General features: G+C 28.4%; 2 long non-coding RNA genes across 5 annotated transcripts; one reads left to right on the forward strand and one right to left on the reverse strand.

Moving 5' to 3' along the window:
- Positions 1-7,495: 7,495 nt before the first annotated feature.
- Positions 7,496-10,391, forward strand: LOC136220608 (uncharacterized). Of its 4 annotated transcripts, none has more exons than XR_010684600.1 (7): positions 7,496-7,853; positions 8,247-8,360; positions 8,440-8,812; positions 8,950-9,039; positions 9,125-9,195; positions 9,444-9,514; positions 10,201-10,391. It is a non-coding gene; the product is annotated as an uncharacterized lncRNA (long non-coding RNA). The 4 variants fall into 4 exon arrangements; XR_010684603.1 differs by having other exon boundaries at positions 8,440-8,514; positions 8,736-8,812; positions 9,444-10,391; XR_010684599.1 differs by having other exon boundaries at positions 9,444-10,391.
- A 2,772-nt stretch (positions 10,392-13,163) lies between these two features.
- Positions 13,164-15,526, reverse strand: LOC136220790 (uncharacterized). Its single transcript, XR_010684715.1, has 4 exons — positions 15,194-15,526; positions 14,996-15,112; positions 14,809-14,887; positions 13,164-13,307 (listed from the first exon to the last, which is right to left on the reverse strand). It is a non-coding gene; the product is annotated as an uncharacterized lncRNA (long non-coding RNA).
- Positions 15,527-22,062: the final 6,536 nt, after the last annotated feature.

Genomic DNA, 22,062 nt, shown 5'->3' on the forward strand with positions numbered 1-22,062 from the left:
AATGTAAAAATTGTTAGTGATATTATAGAACAAAATGTATGAATTGGAAGAGTTTAATCGTAAGAAAAAAAAAAGGTAATTGGATTTGATGGGATTTTGATGATGTGGCATGCTCTTAGAAAAATGATAATTCTTTTTTGGGTTAAGGTGCAAAAATATCCCTAACGTGCTAGGAGCAATTTTACCCCTAACGTCTAAAATGGTGCAATTTTACCCCTAAAGTTGATAAATTTGGTCAATTTCAGACACTATTATAAAATACAGATATTTTTATTCATTATTCTGCACCAATTGCATAATAATTCGTCTAAAAAAAGGATTTCATATTTTTTATAATTTAATAATAGAATTTGAGATTAATATTTATAAATTCGGTGGATTTTTAGAATTTTTTTTATCTAATCCGTACAAAAAAGACAGTATATTTTTTTTATTTTTTTCACATTCCAATGAATGTTTGTGATTTGTTACTGATAAAATAACACACATATGAAGTGTAGATAACAAGATTCATGAGCGAGAAGACAGTTTGATGAATTATTTCTCAAATCGACCCAATTTATTAACGTTAGGGGTAAAATTGCTCATGACTTCCAACGTTAGGGGTAAAATTGCTCTTGACTTCCAACGTTAGGGGTAAAATTGCACCATTTTAGACGTCAGGGATAAAAATGCTACTGGCCCAAAACGTTAGGGGTATTTTTGCATCTTAACTCTTCTTTTTTTTATAAATTGTTAGTTATTATTTTTTTAAATGTAAAAATTGTTAGTGATATTATAGAACAAAAGACAAGATTTGGAAGGGTTTTTTTTAAGAAAAGAATTGGAAGAGTTAATAGTAAGAAAAAAATTGAAAAAATCAATTTGTTTAAGAGTGAATTGAATGTGGTTAATGACATTTTTATAAGGGAAAATTACCCAGAAAATTCATATTTTAAAAACTATTTACAACTATGACAAGTTATAATTTTGGATTATATCAAACTAGTAAAATCAGTATTTTAATATATTTCAAGGATTAGAGTTTATAAATTAGAAGTCTAGAATATATTTTCTAAGGTTTATAATTTCTGAATTTGAGTATATAATTTTTAAATTATGGTATAAAATCATAATATATAGAGAGAATAATGACATATTAAGAATTAAATTTAGTGATATGACTTAGTTGTAATTTTGTACTTAATTATGATATTCATATATTTGACCCTTTTTATAAAGGCAAATGACATTAGAGTTTTTTTTTTTGAAGTGGTTTGGTATTAATACCACAATGAAATACTTTTTTCATCTTCTAACATTTAAGCATAACTCATAGTTTTTTTTTCTATTTAATACGTTTATATCGAGTCATGATTACCCATCGTTTGACCATATATAATGACAAAAAGCATGGCTAGATTTATAGTTATTATGTAGTCTCTATATCAAGTTATGATTGCCCCCCGTTTGATCATATATAATGATCCTATATTAGGTGGGGAATTTATAGGAAGGTCCTGGTCCTCCAACTCACTAAAAGAACCTTCCATATACTAATTGACACCTGTCCTTCACTTATAACAGCTCATCAAATAAAAACTCTCTTTCACGGCAAAACACGTTCTCCATCTCCCTCCTCCATTTTCCGTCACTCCGATTGCCTCACTCAGATTGCCGCTGCTGATGAAGTCTTGTTGCCGATCTCCACCGTTCTCTTTCAGCCTGTTTATCAGTGTAGTGAGACCTGTCACTGATTGATTTTCCTTTCGTCAAATTCTCTTCTCCGTTTGCTTCTTAACCATTCCATCTCTCTCTCTCTCTCACTTTTTTTTGTCAAAGTGTGTAAAATATTTACTATGTTACTAATATAGTTAGAAATAATAACCACAAAAATGTGCAAAACTACTTCAGTTTATCGACAAATTAATATGTTTGGAAATGTCTGATATGACAGTTTAATAATTATCAAGTTAGTTCATTCAAATTTTCTATTATCTAGCAGTAGTGGCAGAACCAGGACATTAGATGAGCCGAGGTTCAACTTAATGAAACAATCGTTGTTCATCGACGAGTCATTTAAAAAAAATTAAAACTTCATAGTTAAACCTTATTTCTATCTTTTATTCCTATATATCTTACCAATAACAACCTAGGAATTATAAATTTATACGCGATCGATTACTCGATATGTAATTATAGTGTTTGAATTTAGTTTAGTAGGTAAGGAGTAATTTTTTAGTTGAGAGAAAAGTGATACATAAATTTTAGGGTTGAATTGGTGTTGACCTGCTAACTCGAAAATGTCATGAATATTTAAAATTATTATCATATTCTCTAATGTGTTTATATTTCATTTAATTAGTAAACGTAATAAAATTACAATTACTAATTGCAAAAATAGCTTGAACCTTCCATATTTTTGCATGCGAGTTATAAACACATTACACGAACTAAAATGATATATTAGCGGATTTTTGGATGGTCATAGTTAAGCTGCTAATCCAAAAACGACATAAATTATTTAGAACTATTACTATATCCTACTATATTTTTAAATGACATCATTAACATATGTACATAGTAAAATTACATATGATCCGAAAGCACAATACAAAATTACTAACCCAATTTGGTTAATATATAGTTATAACACAAATTTTTTTGAGTTGAGTTAGAGTTGACTCATTTCATATCAACTCGATAATTGATATGACACGAACACGACACTAACTCAATAATAAGAAAAAAATTTAGAATACTCTAGGAGTAATACACCTAACAAATCAATTAATGTCACATGTACATTTTTTTCCTTACACAAATCATCTCCAAATGAAGTGGTATGTACAATTATTTTGACTGATTGGTGTATTACTCCTGGAATACAGTAAAAAAAAATTCAATAATTGTCACATCTATAACAACCCCTCTTCATGTCTTTCACTCTTTGACAAAGTGGGCTTGAAAATTATTTTGAAACAAATTTCAAGGACTATCCCCCTATGGAGTTCTGCCCCTGGACAAGTAACATTGATTTTGCTTAAAATAGTTAGGAGTAAATATATACCATTTCATATGTTAGAGTCGAATCTATATTTTTCTGAAAATGCGCGTAACAAATTTCGCTTTTATCCCAATAAATTAAATTACTTCACTAGGTAGATTTTTGAAAGAAAAAAAAATTAAAATTGATTTTGCTTGAAAAGGTTACTAATAAATTTATACAATTTCATATGTTAAAGTCAAATATGTACTTTTCAGAAAATATTAGAGAGGAATTTAGCCTTTATGTCAATAAATTAAATTACTTCACTAGGTAGCTTTTTGAAAAAAAAAGAAAAAAAAGGATTAAAATTGATTTTACTTGAAAAGGTTAGGAGTAAATTTATAAAATTTATATACTTTTCATAGAATATTAAAGTGAAATTTAGCCTTTATGTCAATAAATTAAATTACTTCACTAGGTAGATTTTTGAAAAAAAAAACAAGATTTTTTTTTTTTGGTAGAAAAGGAAAAGAAAAACGAACAACAACAAACTACCTAGGAATTAGCCTAGGAAAGCTAACCCAATCCTATCTTCTAAGAGAAGATGAGAGATGAAACTAGGGGAAACAAGAAGGGTAGTAATTAAAGGAGACAAAATAGATTGAATTCATAGCATACAAAACTGTGAACTCAGAAAGAAAAAAAAGCAATGTTTTAAAAAAGGCTTACATATATTTTCTTTTTCTGATTATAATATTTATTGTTTCATTGAAATAAAAATACATCGAACCTAACCATAGCCATAGCTAGGGTTAGGTATTGTCCTGAACAAAACCCTAATCTTTATGCTGCTCTACAGCTTCAAGTTCAAGTCTAGCACTTCAAACTCGGAATCAGAATCAGAAATAGGGATCAAGGGTTTCTCCAGCTGCTGAAGAAATGGCTTGGTGAATTTCCTCGGAGCCTGAAAAGGGATAGGGAAACTTTGTGACCCAAACCCGTAGTTGTTCCTCACAGTTGGAAAAGGAGAGTACATTTGTGGGGCTGCCCCGGGATGAATAAACTGATTAGGATTCGGATTAAACATAGTACTGTAAACATTTGGAATGGGAAAACTGAAGTTGTTTCTTTGACCGGAGAGACCGCTCAAGCCACCACCGGAAGCATTAAGAGATGGTGGTGGCTGCTGCATCCTTCTGGAGGCAGAAACAGAAGAACCATCTTGATCCGTAGACATGTGAATTTCGATGTGATGAAGAAAAGCTTCAGTGCTCACAAAAACCTGGTTACAAATTCGACAGGCGATTTGTGGAGCGCCGGCGTACGTGCTTGTAGGAAGATTGTTGGAATTCCACCCATATCCAGCCATAGATTCAGGGTTTGAAAATTGAATTTGTGTCTTTTTTTGATAATCTGAAGAGAGGGCAAGAGAGAAGAGGGGTGTAATTTATAGCTAATTTGGTTACAATACACAGGTCATGTGCTAAGTTGTATAAAATGGCAAATATAATATCTTAATTATTATGTGCAGAGGATATGACTCATCAAATAAAAAGTTCAGAGTGGAGGGAAAGTTTTGGAGTATAGGGGCAACATCTGAATTTCTAAAAGTTACAAATGATCCCACATATTGTATCTAATAACCTCATAATTCTTAATAAATTTGTTGCATGCTGAAAATGGAAGACACGCTCCGTCATGTCTCAAAATGATTGTCACGTATCAAAAGAATGTGATAAATAGACAACAAATTAGGAAATTTTGAAAGTTCACGGGACAGTTGAATTTTTGGGTTATCCAATGCAATTAGACGAGATTATGGAGATATTGAATGTAACTGGACAGGTTATTGAATCAATTAGATAAGAACATAGGGTTATTAAACGCAATTGAAATTTTAGGCCAATACCTTGTTTGATAACTCATCTAATCATTTAAATTAAAAATTAAGCACTTATTTAATTTAAATGTGATTTTTTTAAGGTAATTCACGTGTGTTTGTATTATCAACTAATTGTTTATATTCGGTATTTAAAATTCAGTATTTAATTTTATATTTTTTCAGCACTTAATTTTTATTTCTATCAAACAACATATAAGTACAGATTATATAAATCATGAAATCTATATTACATATAATAACAGAAACAGAAAGAAGATTAGAAGAGAATTTTAGATGCCATTTTGATGATGTTGCATGCTCTTACAAACAGAACATTTTTTTTAAATGTAAAAATTGTTAGTGATATTATAGAACAAAATGTATGAATTGGAAGAGTTTAATCGTAAGAAAAAAAAGGTAATTGGATTTGATGGGATTTTGATGATGTGGCATGCACTTAGAAAAATGATAATTCTTTTTTGGGTTAAGGTGCAAAAATATCCCTAACGTTTTGGGCTAGGAGCAATTTTACCCCTAACGTCTAAAATGGTGCAATTTTACCCCTAACGTTGATAAATTGGGTCAATTTCAGACACTATTATAAAATACAGATATTTTTATTCATTATTCTGCACCAATTGCATAATAATTCGTCTAAAAAAAGGATTTCATATTTTTTATAATTTAATAATAGAATTTGAGATTAATATTTATAAATTCGGTGGATTTTTAGAATTTTTTTTATCTAATCCGTACAAAAAAGACAGTATATTTTTTTATTTTTTTCACATTCCAATGAATGTTTGTGATTTGTTACTGATAAAATAACACACATATGAAGTGTAGATAACAAGATTCATGAGCGAGAAGACAGTTTGATGAATTATTTCTCAAATCGACCCAATTTATTAACGTTAGGGGTAAAATTGCTCATGACTTCCAACGTTAGGGGTAAAATTGCTTTTGACTTCCAACGTTAGGGGTAAAATTGCACCATTTTAGACGTCAGGGATAAAATTGCTCCTGGCCCAAAACGTTAGGGGTATTTTTGCATCTTAACTCTTCTTTTTTTATAAATTGTTAGTTATTATTTTTTTAAATGTAAAAATTGTTAGTGATATTATAGAACAAAAGACAAGATTTGGAAGGGTTTTTTTTTAAGAAAAGAATTGGAAGAGTTAATAGTAAGAAAAAAATTGGAAAAATCAATTTGTTTAAGAGTGAATTGAATGTGGTTAATGACATTTTTATAAGGGAAAATTACCCAGAAAATTCATATTTTAAAAACTATTTACAACTATGACAAGTTATAATTTTGGATTATATCAAACTAGTAAAATCAGTACTTTTAATATATTTTAAGGATTAGAGTTTATAAATTAGAAGTCTAGAATATATTTTCTAAGGTTTATAATTTCTGAATTTGAGTCTATAATTTTTAAATTATGGTATAAAATCATAATATATAGAGAGAATAATGACATATTAAGAATTAAATTTAGTGATATGACTTAGTTGTAATTTTGTACTTAATTATGATATTCATATATTTGACCCTTTTTATAAAGGCAAATGACATTAGAGTTTTTTTTTTTGAAGTGGTTTGGTATTAATACCACAATGAAATACTTTTTTCATCTTCTAATATTTAAGCATAACTCATAGTTTTTTTTTCTATTTAATACGTTTATATCGAGTCATGATTATCCATCGTTTGACCATATACAATGACAAAAAGCATGGCTAGATTTATAGTTATTATGTAGTCTCTGTATCAAGTTATGATTGCCCCCCGTTTGATCATATATAATGATCCTATATTAGGTGGGGAGTTTATAGGAAGGTCCTGGTCCTCCAACTCACTAAAAGAACCTTCCATATACTAATGGACACACTACAACAAATCATTACTTGTGTCACGAATTATGTCACGTGAATTCAAATTTCGTGGCATATTTTAATTTAGCCACGGAAAAAATAGATTCCACTACAAACTTATGACCACTTGTTGTATTTATGCCACGGGTAATTTTTTTCTATGGCAAACATATACTTATGCCATGAATTTTGCTACAGTATTTTTTTTTCCGTGGCTAAATCTATTTATGCCACGGAAAAAAAAAAATTACTCGTGGCATAAAATTACTTATACCACATGTAATTTATTTTATAAAAATTGTACTAAATTTAATTTAATATGTTAATTTGTTGCATTTTTTCTATGTGGAGGGAAACTACAAAAATTCGTTTGGATTAATCTGAAAATGACACGATATTTTGAAGTCGTGTTTGTATCAAACCACTAAACACAAAATTAACACGAAAATAAATACTTACAAAGTTTTGAATGATTAGTTTTTTAATTACAATATCTAATTAATTAAAACAAAACTTATCAAAATTATTGCATTTAATAAAAATAGGAGAAAGTTATACTATCTTTGAAAAATTAGCTTTTTTTGGTAAACTACGAGGGGCTACGCCCCATTTGAAAAATTAGCTAAATCAACATTTGTAAAGTATTATTTTATTAATTAAGTGTATACAAATTATAAAGTTTTAAATTGATGAAAATTTTAATATTTATTACTGGATTTCGTCCTAACCTTTTAAAATCCAATTACATGCCTTCAGCACTTGCAATCCTTATCCCTTCAACTTCCCCCCTCTATTATTTCCAAACAGTTTTTCTTTCCCGCTTCTATTTTTGAGAAATTTCCCTCTTCAAACTCCATTCCCCCTCTACTCTTTGGCTCTCAAGTGTCGGATGGCCTTCGATTGTACACTGATTCGTTTGTTTGTCCTTCTCCGAAACGCATGCTTCTCTTATCTTGAGTTCCGTCGGCCACCGACTGTGATTCAAACCCTATATTCGTAATGATTTCTTGCAATTGGATCCTCAAGCGGCAACTAACCCTCAGAACATGTAAGAACTGCAAACCCGATTTTACCCTTCCCTAAATCACCCTCACGCTTGTCGCTTCCACACTGCACATTTTCGAGGTAATTCATATAATCCAGTTTCCAATTTGTTATATTATGTTTGTTGTTTCAAACTATGACGCCTGGTATTTAATTATCCATTAATTAGCTATTGCACTTCAAACCAGTTTCGTTTTGTCATAATGCTGAGTTCCTTAATTTCATGTTAATTTACTAATACTTCATTCTGCAATTCATTGATTCCTTCTCTGCTTCTGTTTTTTTCATTATATGGATGTTTAAATTCATTATGAATATAAAGAAAGGGATTCCCTATATATGTTAACTGTGTGTAAAATCAATTATGGTTGATGTTATTTCATCTTTTTATATGTAACAGTTTATCTTGGGTTTTTTTCTCTATCTTTCATAAAATAATTACCTTGAATCACCTTATTCTTATTCTAATTTCAGTTTTTACCCTTTGGACTATTGCCACATTGATATGATATGGAAGAGAAAGCTGCAAGGACATATGATCTTGCTGCCCTCAAGTACTGGGGCCCTTCCACCCACATTAATTTTCTTGTAAATTTTGAAACCCCTTTCATGAATTAGTATAATCTTTCTCGAGATATATCTTAATCTTAGTTTTCGTTTCGTTTAGCTGGAAAAATATCAGGATGAGCTGAAGAGATGAAGAATAGATGAGCCGTCGGGAATAAGTTAATCATTTAAGACGGTAAAGACAATTTTTTTGCTTAATTACGAGAATGGTTAGTTAATTAATTGATTTTTTCCCTATTTCTATGGAGTAAAACATTTGGTTCTCTAGGAGTGATTCAATTTATAGAGGAGTAATAAGGTTTTCATTAATCTTATTGCATGGTTTCACAAGAAGCCCCTTCTTAATAGTATAAAGTTAGCTCATTGTTCTAACTGTCATATATCTATGTTATGGAGACATCACCTGCATTGAAGATGTCAAGCAAGGATAGGCAGAGTCACTGGAAACAAGGACATTTATCTTGGTACTTTCAGTGAGTTCTTTCTTTCATTTTTTATATTTGATAGATTTATATTCTGATATCAAGTTCAAACTTTTATTGGAATCTTGGTGAGTATAAAGCTTATACTTTTTTTTTATAACATTTACTGCATGTTGTTTCCACAAAAGACTAGTAATGCTTTTATAAGGCGATGATGGCCTTCTAATTTGGGGCTACTTGATGCATGCTTCTAATTGTCAACTACAATCTAACTTTCTGTAAGACTGTCTTTTTTTATGTTATTTTATCTGATAAAGTGGAATCAAAGTAATTTTATGAGTGAAAGAGATCATTTTATTTCAGGCTCAATGGCTTTGTTCTTCTGCTCAATCAGAACCTTCATTCTCTCCCTTAATCTCTGAATTGTCATTAAGGTTTCTCCTATCTATCCTCATTTTGTGCTTATTATGCATATCATCTTCTGTTAGTTATAATTGTTATTCTTTTTCTTATTTAGTTCATTTTTCTAATTTTTTGCTTATTGCAATTATTTGTGGGTTATGCATTGGTTAAAAATGTCAATTTTAACCAAGTTTGTGTTTTGAAAGTAATTACAATGTAAAATCAAGTCTTGAACTTAAATTGCTTTTGTTTTTGGATTTATTATTTTCAACCTAAAAAGAAACGCTAAAGAAAAGCATTGAGGAAGATGGAGCAGACAATTCCTTTGAGGCATCACACCACATAAAGCTAGTAAGTTTAATACCTTTTTGCTTTTCTTTCATTGAAAGTATTGAAAGATAGAAATATAAAAAGGAATATCATGATAACAATGTGGTATTATTAGACGATTGGTTACTAGAGCTTTGTTCTTTTTTGACTTCTCTGTTTTCATGGAGAAACCAGAGGATTTAGTTATTGCTGGAAGATTTTTAGCTCCCTATTATGTGCTAATTAGTTGGCTTGATCTTTCAATATGGGATTTTTTAATCAGTGATGATGATATGAACTCACAATTAATATCCAATTCCAAAAAATTTGAAGCCTTATCTTGGTGTAATTTCAATTATATTGAATTATTATTTGATTAATTGAAAAGTGGATCAATTACTCTACTTCTGAAATTGTAGACTTGTATGCTTATCTTGTTTATTTTCCATACAACTTTTGGGCATATCGTACAATGTTATTATTCATGCATACAAGCAATGTTGAGTCTATGGAAGTGGTCTGTACTATAACTTCTTAGTCAATTGTTGGTTGTGCTACGTGGTTTTCAGTATAATATACAACTATATGTTATCTTTTTAATAGAGCATAGAAGGTGAAAAGTATGATAGTTTGGTTTAGCCTTTGCGAATTCATAGTATTTTGTGATCATGTTGTGCTTCTTTGTCGTTTTTGTATAAATTACTACAATGTATAGCATATTTTCTTAGTATTGCAGGTAAAAAGAAGTTCGAAGAGCTAGTATCTCCATCCGCAACAAATGAATGTTGTTAACGTGATCAATATTTATAGAAGTTATAAGAGATTGGATATTGTATTTTATTTGATAGATATATATTTTTACTGTAAATATTTATATTATGGGGATATAAAGTATTTGATTCAGATGTCAATTGCACAATATTCAATATGTATATAAATAGATCTAATGACACCAATAAATTCTATGCCTCGACTTGTTTCATATTTGAATCTATTAATATTTTTTTCACAGTTTAAATTGGGTTAAATATGGCCAACACGAATTACAAAGAAAAAAGAAGAAGTTTGCCATGATTATATTTGTGGCTAAGCAAGATTTCTAGCCACAAGTGTTTTATCTTTGCTACGGTTATACTTGTGGCTCAATAAGGTTTCTAGCCAAAAATATTCTATTTTTTGCTACGGTTATGTCCGTGGCTAGCTAGGATGAATTACGACAGGCTGCTTTGTTTTGCCACGAGTATTTTAATTTTGCTACGATTTTTCCTGTGGCAAATGGATATGATTAGCCACGGATTTTTTCGTGGCATAAAAATCAATTTAAGCCACAACCATGATTTTTCGTGGCAACTACCTAGCCACGCTCACTTGCGCCACGGGAGTAGCTACCTTGAATTCTCGTGGCTAAATAGTATAGCCACAGAAATATCACACTTGTGCCACGATTCTAATCGTGGCGCAAGTGATGATTTGTTGTAGTGACACCTGTCCTTCACTTATAACAGCTCATCAAATAAAAAGTCTCTTTCACGGCAAAACACGTTCTCCATCTCCCTCCTCCATTTTCCGTGACTCCGATTGCCTCACTCAGATTGCCGCTGCTGATGAAGTCTTGTTGCCGATCTCCACCGTTCTCTTTCAACCTGTTTATCAGTGTAGTGAGACCTGTCACTGATTGATTTTCCCTTCGTCAAATTCTCTTCTCCGTTTGCTTCTTAACCATTCCACCTCTCTCTCTCTCTCTCTCTCTCTCTCTCTCTTTTTTTTTGTCAAAGTGTCTAAAATGTTTACTATGTTACTAATATAGTTAGAAATAATAACCACAAAAATGTGCAAAACTACTTCAGTTTATCGACAAATTAATATGTTTGGAAATGTCTGATATGACAGTTTAATAATTGTCAAGTTAGTTCATTCAAATTTTCTATTATATAGCAGTAGTGGCAGAACCAGGACATTAGATGAGCCGAGGTTCAACTTAATGAAACAATCGTTGTTCATCGACGAGTCATTTAAAAAAAATTAAAACTTCATAGTTAAACCTTATTTCTATCTTTTATTCCTATATATCTTACCAATAACAACCTAGGAATGATAAATTTATAGGCGATCAATTACTCGATATGTAATTATAGGGTGTGGGCTACTGTTACTTTGTTGTAAACAAAGTAAAATTTACGTTGATGTGATCACCATTGATTTGATACTAGAATAAAATATAGTAATGATGGATTCAATTAGTTTTAAATTGGTAACTGTTTCATCCGGTTACAATTTTTTTTAACTAACCTCCTTCCTCAATTACTTTTCCTTCCCCACTAATGCTTCGATTTTTTTTATTGGAGTTTGATAGGTTGTTATTCTCATCCCACTCACAAATTGGCTTAAACTGTTAAAAGAAAAAAAATTACTAATGTTGGCAAAAATTCATAAACTAGCTTCAAAAGTATAAAACCAAAAAGTGAAATCACTAATTATGGAAAAAATCACTTAAAACCTTTAAATTTTACCAAAAATAATTCAGTTTACACATTATTCACATGAAATCATACTTAATTTTAGTAAATTATTAGTATTTATTATTATCCAAAAAAATTATTAATTTCATGTGAAATTTAAATCCTATATTATCAGAAGTAATTCATGTAAATCCACCAACTTTGCGAAAAATCAAGTTTCAGGCAAAACTGAACTTATCCTCTATTGTTAGATTTTATTTACGTAAAAAGCAAATTATGAACGTTAAATAGAAACCTTGTGAAAATAGAGTTTTACATAAAACCTTTGAAATTAACGCAAATCTTTTATTTTTAGATATAATTATGTATAGTTTGACTAAATTACGTAATCTTTTTATTTTAGGGGGGAAAAAATTCACAAACCTTGTGAAAATAGAGTTTTACGTAAAGCCTATGAATTTTACGTAAAGCTTTTATTTTTAGACATAATTTACGTAAGGTTTGACTAAATTTACGTAACCCTTTTACTTTACGAGAAAAATCCACAACCATTGTGAAAATTAGAGTTTTACATAAAACCTTTGAACTTTACGTAAATATTTTATTTTTAGATATAATTTACCACTACAAAAAAAAGGATTTGTTGTGACGAAAAATTCCGTCAGAACATATACTTATTTTGTCACAATATACATATAGTGACTAAATATTTTGTCACAAACTTCGTTGCAATAAGCTCGTCTCAATAAGTTTCTTGTGACGAAATTGTAGTTTGTCTCCATTATTAAGATCATTTTGAGACAAAATTTCATTCGTCACCTTTGCGGTATATATTGTGACCAATAATTAGTCATGACATCGATTATATTTCGTTGCTACTAGATTATATTAGTCACAAAATGTTAGTTGGTTGGACAAATGTTTAATACCTATTGTGACAAAATTTGTTAATATGACAAAAGAATATTTGTTACAATTAATTTATTATTAAAATGTGACCAATGCAATATTTGTTACAATTTATTTAATATATTGTGATTAGTGCATCGTCATCAATTGTGTGATTTTTTTTAACAAGTTAGATGTTCTGGTCATAAGTTTTTTGCTTTAAAACTTAATTATTCATTTTATATATCAAGCTAATGAATATAATATCATATCTCAAGACTCAATCCAATATTCTATTAATCCACAATAGAAAAATGTACATTATCAACAATAGAAAAGCCACTAATTTAATTACAATGAAGAACACCAGATGTTTATAAGAAACAGTAAATCTAAAAATAATATCCAACTTTAATTTTGAGACAGTAGTTTTGCGAAATTGTTGCTGCTGCTCCAATTTAGAATACTCTTGGTGCCTCGAGATCATCCTGAAAGCAACAAAAAAGTAAACTATAACCCATCTAATAAGTATACAAGGAAAGCTTTTTAATAAGTTAATAACAAATTTTCTACATCCAGAAGACATGAACTGCTGTCTAAATTGTTAAATATCCAAAGGATGAACAAAATCTAACAGTTTTCTTACACAACTGAGAAAAAAATAACAATTCATGATCTTAAATATATGGTACAATAAACACAGGATGACAAAGGATTGAAGATTTTTAGTTGGAGAAAAGCATCATGGAGAAAAAAGATATCATTGACCGTACAGAAAGTTTCCTATAGTGAGTAGTAATAGAAACTTTTTTTCCTTGATTACTTGACGAATCAACTAAATATAAAATCTAATAGAAACAACTACGAAACATCATAAACAATTCATAATCATAACACATAAAATTACGCTTAAATAAGAGGTTGCATATGCAGGAGGCCTGGATTCAATTATTTTGCTAGTGTGGATTGGTCATTGACGCTGAATTGAAAAACCACATTTGTTTTGCCAATTTTACACCTACAGCTAGAGAACTATCAAACTGAATATAAATATATAATATAACACATCCCCCTGCAGAAATAATTTCATTCTTCATTTCTATTTCTAGATAGCATCACATATATTAGATTACCTTGCTTTAATATCAATAGCTATCTCACAATTGCATAAAGTCAATGCTTGAAACAACTAATTGACTTGAGTAATTTTTGTGTCATATTTAGCAAAGTGGTAAATTCCTAACTGATAAATCAGAGCCAGACTATCCTTTTAAAAGCAAATTTTCATATCAGGCTATAGAAACCATTTAACAGAGTTATCAAACTTCAATTTTTTTGTTAGACCTAGTCTAAACTTGTCAAGAAAATATTTCCTCTATCTCATGTCAGCTCATGACAATTAAAATACTAGAAAAAACACAAGTTTTTATAATAAAAATTGGGATAAGGTACCAAAATAGGCCTATGGTTTTGGGGGAAGTATCAATTTAGGTCTCGAGAACAGATTGGACACGTCATTTCTATTACTCCGTTAAGTTTTGATTTCTCCCTCCACGTATAATCGATAGAACTTAACGGAGTAATGTCAACGTCGTGTTTCGTTCCATTATCGATGCCTAAATTGGTACCTTTTTTTAAAGGCCTATATTAGTGTTATTTTTTACGTGGAGCCTAAATTGATACTTCCCTAACAACCATAGACCTATTTTAGTACCTTATCATTTGACACAATCAAATTAACAAGACCATATGACATGTTACAGAAAATTAAGATATGCAATCTAGAATTGGCGAGTGTTGCGGGTGTTAGTATTTGCTGGATCAAATTCATTTGTACATCCGCCATACCAAAACCATCCCCTTATTCACATAAACCAATAACAGTGCACACAAGATCAACAGATATAATAGGAAAATTTACCAGAAAATTTTGAATAATAGTAATGTCAATGTACCCAAAATATTGAATAATAATAACATGCTGCATACCTTGATATAGAAATTGCCGTCTACTTCTTGAACTAGGGATAAACGTTGAACCAAATTTGTCACTAGTTTTTTTCTGAGTCTACAACATACAACAAATATCAATTTCAATTAAAATAGTTTAGGGTGGAAACAAAACCAAATTTCAAATAACGAAAAACATAAAACATTATCTAATTTGAGAGTTTACTGTATGGAAGAAGCAGCCTTGGCAGCTCTATAAGCTTCGGGAGCGGTACTCTATAAACGATGGAGAATTAATTGCAGCATTCTCTCAAATGGCACCGTATTGCAAAAATCTGAAACCCTACTCAGACCAGAGCAATAAATTGAAAAAACCCAATTTATAAATACCCAAATCATACGGATAACATTTACATTAACAAACCTGAAATTCTATTGGGTATGAAGAAGTGAGTAGAGACTTCAATTAGACACCATAACATCAACAATGGCTGACAGAGCTACAATGTTGGTCTTTCAGAAAATTTACGGATCTGAAATTGATATTCACAGAGACGGATAAGGATAAAGAGCAAGGGGAAAACAGAATGGAAGAAGGTAGAAATAGGAAGTGGTGGCAAGAGTTGGTGGCCGGAGAAGAAGCAAAGGTGGGAGATGGGTTTGGTTATAGGGTTTCTGATATGAAAGGGGAAAGTGAGGGGTCGCCAGAGAGATGAGTTTAATTTCTGTTATCCACTTGTTTTATATTTAGGTTTCATTTTGTTAATGAATTTCGTCTTTTCCTTTTCTTTTCCAATAGAGAAAATAATAGATATATAGTTATAATTTTGAAACATATTGTGACCACACACTATTTCTTGCCATAGTCACTAATATCATAATAAAATTAAAAATCGATGATATATGTTGTTGTAACAAAATTATTTTGTCATAATAGTATTAATTTTTTAGAGACAAAATAATAGTCTCCATATATGTTTACAATTTTAACCCAAAAATATTATGTCATATATATTGCTACGAAATAGTAGTGACAAATTGATTTCGTTCCAAAATATACGTATAGTGACAACATTTTGTCAAAATAAGTATTTCATCACAATCTTTTGTATCTAGATTAATTATTGTGACAAATAATTTATTTTGTCACAATAACCATATTTATTGTGACAAAAATACTTTCGTTACAACAGAATTAGTCATAATATCATGATTTTTTTGTAGTGTACGTATAGTTTGACTAAATTTATATAACATTTTTATTTTAGGAGAAAAAAATTCACAAACCTTGTGAAAATAGAGTTTTACGTAAAACCTATAAATTTTACGTAAATCTTTTATATTTTGATATAAATGACGTTAAGTTGGACATAATTTATGTAACCTTGTTATTTTAGGAGAAAAAATCCACAAACCTTGTGAAAATTAGAGTTTTACATATAAAACCTTTGAACTTAACGTAAATCTTTTATATTTCGATATAATTTACGTAGAGTTTGACTAAATTTACGTAATCTTTTTAGTTTAGGCGGAAAAAATTCACAAATCTTGTGAAAATAGAGTTTTACGTAAAACCTGTGAATTTTACGTAAATCTTTTATTTTTAGACATAATTTACATAAGATTGACTAAATTTACGTAAACCTTTTACTTTAGGAGAAAAATTCACAAACATTGTGAAAATTAGAGTTTTATGTAAAACCGTTGAACTTTAAATAAATCTTTTATTTTTAGATATAATTTACGTATAGTTTGAATAAATTTATATAACCTTCTTATTTTAGGATAAAAAAATTCACAAACCTTGTGAAAAATTGAGTTTTACATAAAACTTTTAAACTTTACGTAAATCATTGATTTTTAGATATAATTTACGTAAAGTTTGACTAAATTTACGTAATCTTGTTACTTTAGGAAATAAAATCCAGAAACCTTGTGAAAAATAGAGTTTTACGTAAAATATTTGAACTTTACGTAAATCTTTTATTTTTAGACATAATTTACGTAAAGTTAGACTAAATTTACGTAACCTTGTTATGTTAGGAGATAAAATACAGAAACCTTGTGAAATATAGAGTTTTCTGTAAAAATTTTGGATTTTATGCAAATCTTTTATTTTTAGATATAATTTATGTAAGGTTTGACTAAATTTACGTAACCCTTTTATTTTATGAGAAAAATCCATAAATCTTGTGAAAAATGGAGTTTTACGTAATACCTTTGAACTTTACGTAAATATTTTATTTTTAGACATAATTTAAGTATACTTTGACTAAATTTAGGCAACCTTTTTATTTTAGGAGAAAAAAATTCACAAACCTTTTGAAAATAGAGTTTTACGTAAAACCTATGAATTTTACGTAAGGTTTGACTAAATTTATGTAACCCTTTCACTTTAGGAGAAACATCAATAAACATTGTGAAAATTAGAGTTTTACGTAAAACCTTTGAACTTTACGTAAATATTTTATTTTTAGATATAATTTACGTATAGTTTGACTAATTAATTCACAAACCTTGTAAAAATAGAGTTTTACGTAAAACCTATGAATTTTACGTAAATCTTTAATTTTTAGACATAATTTACGTAAGGTTTGACTAAATTTACGTAACCCTTTTACTTTAGGAGAAAAGTTCACAAACATTGTCAAAATTAGAGTTTTACGTAAAACCTTTGAACTTTACGTAAATATTTTATTTTTAAATATAATTTACGTATAGTTTGACTAAATTTATGTAACATTTTTATTTTAGGAGAAAAAAATTCACAAACCTTGTGAAAATAGAGTTTTACGTAAATCTTTTATTTTTAGACATAATTTACGTAAGGTTTGACTAAATTTACGTAACCGTTTTAGTTTAGGAGAAACAATCTTGTGAAAATAGAGTTTTACGTAAAACCTATGAATTTTACGTAAATCTTTTATTTTTATACATAATTTATGTAAGGTTTGACGAAATTTACGTAACCTTGTTATTTTAGGAGAAAAAATCCACAAACCTTGTGAAAATTGGAGTTTTACGTAAAACCTTTGAACTTTATGTAAATCTTTTATTTTTAGATATAATTTACGTATATTTTGACTAAATTTATGTAACCTTTTTTATTTAGGAGAAAAATTCACAAACATTGTGAAAATAGAGTTTTACGTAAAACCTATGAATTTTATGTAAATCTTTTATTTTTTGACATAATTTATGTAAGGTTTGACTAAATTTACGTAAGGTTTGACTAAATTTACGTAACCTTGTTATTTTAGGAGAAAACATCTACAAAGCTTGTGAAAATTGGAGTTTTACGTAAAATCTTTAAACTTTACGTAAATCTTTTATTTTTATATATAATTTACGTATAGTTTGACTAAAATTACATAACCTTTTTTATTTAGGAGAAAAAAATTCACAAACCTTGTGAAAGTAGAGTTTTACGTAAAACCTATGAATTTTACGTAAATCTTTTATTTTTTGACATAAATTACATAAAGTTGGACATAATTTACATAACCTTGTTTTTATAGGATGAAAAATCCACAAACGTTGTGAAAATGAGAGTTTTACGTAAAACCTTTGAACTTTATGTAAATCTTTTATTTTAGATATAATTTACGTATAGTTTGACTAAGTTTACGTAACCTTTTTTATTTAGAAGAAAAAATTCACGAACCTTGTGAAAATAGAGTTTTACGTAAAACCTCTGAAGTTTACTTAAATCTTTTATTTTTAGACATAATTTACGTAAGGTTTTTCTAAATTTACGTAACCCTTTTACTTTAGGAGAAAAATCCATAAATCTTGTGAAAATTATAGTTTTACGTAAAACCTTTGAACTTTATGTAAATCTTTTATTTTTAGATATAATTTACGTATAGTTTGACTAAATTTACGTAACCTTTTATTTTAAGAAAAAAAATTCACAAACCTTGTGAAAATAGAGTTTTACGTAAAACCTATGAATTTTACGTAAATCTTTTATTTTTTGACATAATTTACGTAAGGTTTGATAAATTTACGTAACCTTTTTATTTTAGGAGAAAAAATCTACAAAGCTTATGAAAATTTGAGTTTTACATAAAACCTTTGAACTTTATGTCAATCTTTTATTTTTATATATAATTTACGTATCGTTTGACTAAAATTACATAACCTTTTTTATTTAGGAGAAAAAAATTCACAAACCTTGTGAAAGTAGAGTTTTACATAAAACCTATGAATTTTACGTAAATCTTTTTTTTTTGACATAAATTGCATAAAGTTGGACATAATTAACGTAACCTTGTTATTATAGAATGAAAAATCCACAAATCTTGTGAAAATTAGAGTTTTATGTAAAACCTTTGAACTTTACGTAAATCTTTTAGTTTTAGATATAATTTACGTTTAGTTTGACTAAATTTACGTTACCTTTTTATTTTAGGAGAAAAAAATTCACAAACCTTATGAAAATAGAGTTTTACGTAAAACCTATGAATTTTATGTAAATTTTTTATTTTTAGACATAATTTACGTAAGGTTTGACTAAATCTACGTAATCCTTTTACTTTAGTAGAAAAAAGCTACAAACCTTGTGAAAATTAGAGTTTTGCCGTAAAACCGTTGAACTTTACGTAAATCTTTTATTTTTAGATATAATTTACGTATAGTTTTACTAAATTTATGTTACCTTTTTATTTTAGGAGAAAAAAATTCACAAACCTTGTGAAAATAGAGTTTTATGTAAAACCTATGAATTTTACGTAAATCTTTTATTTTTAGACATAATTTATGTAAGGTTTGACTAAATTTACGTAACCTTGTTATTTTAGGAGAAAAAATCCACAAACCTTGTGAAAATTAGAATTTTACGTAAAACCTTTGAACTTTACGTAAATCTTTTATTTTTAAATATAATATACGTATAGTTTGACTAAATTTACGTAATCTTTTTATTTTAGGAGAAAAAAATTCACAAATCTTGTGAAAATAGAGTTTTACGTAAAACCTATGAAATTTACGTAAATCTTTTATTTTTTTGACATAATTTACGTAAGGTTTGACTAAATTTACGTAACCTTGTTATTTTGGGAGAAAAAATCTATAAAGCTTATGAAAATTGGAGTTTTACGTAAAACTTTTGAACTTTACATAAATCTTTTATTTTTAGATAATTTACGTATAGCTTGACTAAATTTACGTAACCTTTTTTATTTAGGAGAAAAAAATTCATAAACCTTGTTAAAATAGAATTTTACGTAAATCTTTTATTTTATCAGTTCCTATGTTAAATATCTAACATATTGTTCAGTTATCGTATTTTAAAATTTATTGTTTAGTTCTGATTTTTTATTTTGATCAACAGTTTTATCACTTAAATTTTTAAATTATTGAACAGATTAGTCCTTTATAAGGGACTAAACTGTTGAATTGAGTTAAAATTAAGGACTTAATAGTGTATTATTAACATATAATAACTAAATAATAATTAAATTAAAATAGAGGGGCCCATATATTATTTACCTTATAATTAATAATCTTTAAAATTTCCATAATTAAATATTACCTGCTATAGCAGGTTACTTTTTTTATTAATTTTAATTAACATAATTTTAATTAACACATGTCCAAATACTATTGGATACTAAAACAAAGTATGACTACTTTGTTTTCCAACAAAGTAGCCATAGAATTTACCGTAATTATAGTGTTTGAATTTAGTTTAGTAGGTAAGGAGTAATTTTTTAGTTGAGAGAAAAGTGATACATAAATTTTAGGGTTGAATTGGTGTTGACCTGCTAACTCGAAAATGTCATGAATATTTAAAATTATTATCATATTCTCTAATGTGTTTATATTTCATTTAATTAGTAAACGTGATAAAATTACAATTACTAATTGCAAAAATGGCTTGAACCTTCCATATTTTTGCATGCGACTTATAAACACATTACACGAACTAAAATGATATATTAGCGGATTTTTGGATGGTCATAGTTAAGCTGCTAATCCAAAAACGACATAAATTATTTAGAACTATTACTATATCCTACTATATTTTTAAATGACATCATTAACATATGTACATAGTAAAATTACATATGATCCGAAAGCACAATACAAAATTACTAACCCAATTTGGTTAATATATATAGTTATAACACAAATTTTTTTGAGTTGAGTTAGAGTTGACTCATTTCATATCAACTCGATAATTGATATGACACGAACACGACACTAACTCAATAATAAGAAAAAAATTTAGAATACTCTAGGAGTAATACACCTAACAAATCAATTAATGTCACATGTACATTTTTTTCCTTACACAAATCATCTCCCATGAAGTGGTATGTACAATTATTTTGACTGATTGGTGTATTACTCCTGGAATACAGTAAAAAAAAATTCAATAATTGTCACATCTACAACAACCGCTCATGTCTTTCACTCTTTGACAAAGTGGGCTTGAAAATTATTTTGAAACAAATTTCAAGGACTATCCCCCTATGGAGTTCTGCCCCTGGACAAGTAACATTGATTTTGCTTAAAATAGTTAGGAGTAAATATATACCATTTCATATTTTAGAGTCGAATCTATATTTTTCTGAAAATGCGCTTAACAAATTTCGCTTTTATCCCAATAAATTAAATTACTTCACTAGGTAGATTTTTGAAAGAAAAAAAAATTAAAATTGATTTTGCTTGAAAAGGTTACTAATAAATTTATACAATTTCATATGTTAGAGTCAAATATGTACTTTTCAGAAAATATTAGAGAGGAATTTAGCCTTTATGTCAATAAATTAAATTACTTCACTAGGTAGCTTTTTGAAAAAAAAAGAAAAAAAGGATTAAAATTGATTTTACTTGAAAAGGTTAGGAGTAAATTTATAAAATTTATATACTTTTCATAAAATATTAAAGTGAAATTTAGCCTTTATGTCAATAAATTAAATTACTTCACTAGGTAGACTTTTGAAAAAAAAATATTTAATTTGATAATCAAATGACAAAAATTGGTAATTAAAGGAGACAAAATAGATTGAATTCATAGCATACAAAACTGTGAACTCAGAAAGGAAAAAAAGCAATGTTTTAAAAAAGGCTTACATATATTTTCTTTTTCTGATTATAATATTTATTGTTTCATTGAAATAAAAATACATCGAACCTAACCATAGCCATAGCTAGGGTTAGGTATTGTCCTGAACAAAATCCTAATCTTTATGCTGCTCTACAGCTTCAAGTTCAAGTCTAGCACTTCAAACTCAGAATCAGAATCAGAAATAGGGATCAAGGGTTTCTCCAGCTGCTGAAGAA

The sequence above is a fragment of the Euphorbia lathyris genome, chromosome 2 (genome assembly GCF_963576675.1).
Source record: "Euphorbia lathyris chromosome 2, ddEupLath1.1, whole genome shotgun sequence".
NCBI classification, from domain to species: domain Eukaryota; kingdom Viridiplantae; phylum Streptophyta; class Magnoliopsida; order Malpighiales; family Euphorbiaceae; genus Euphorbia; species Euphorbia lathyris.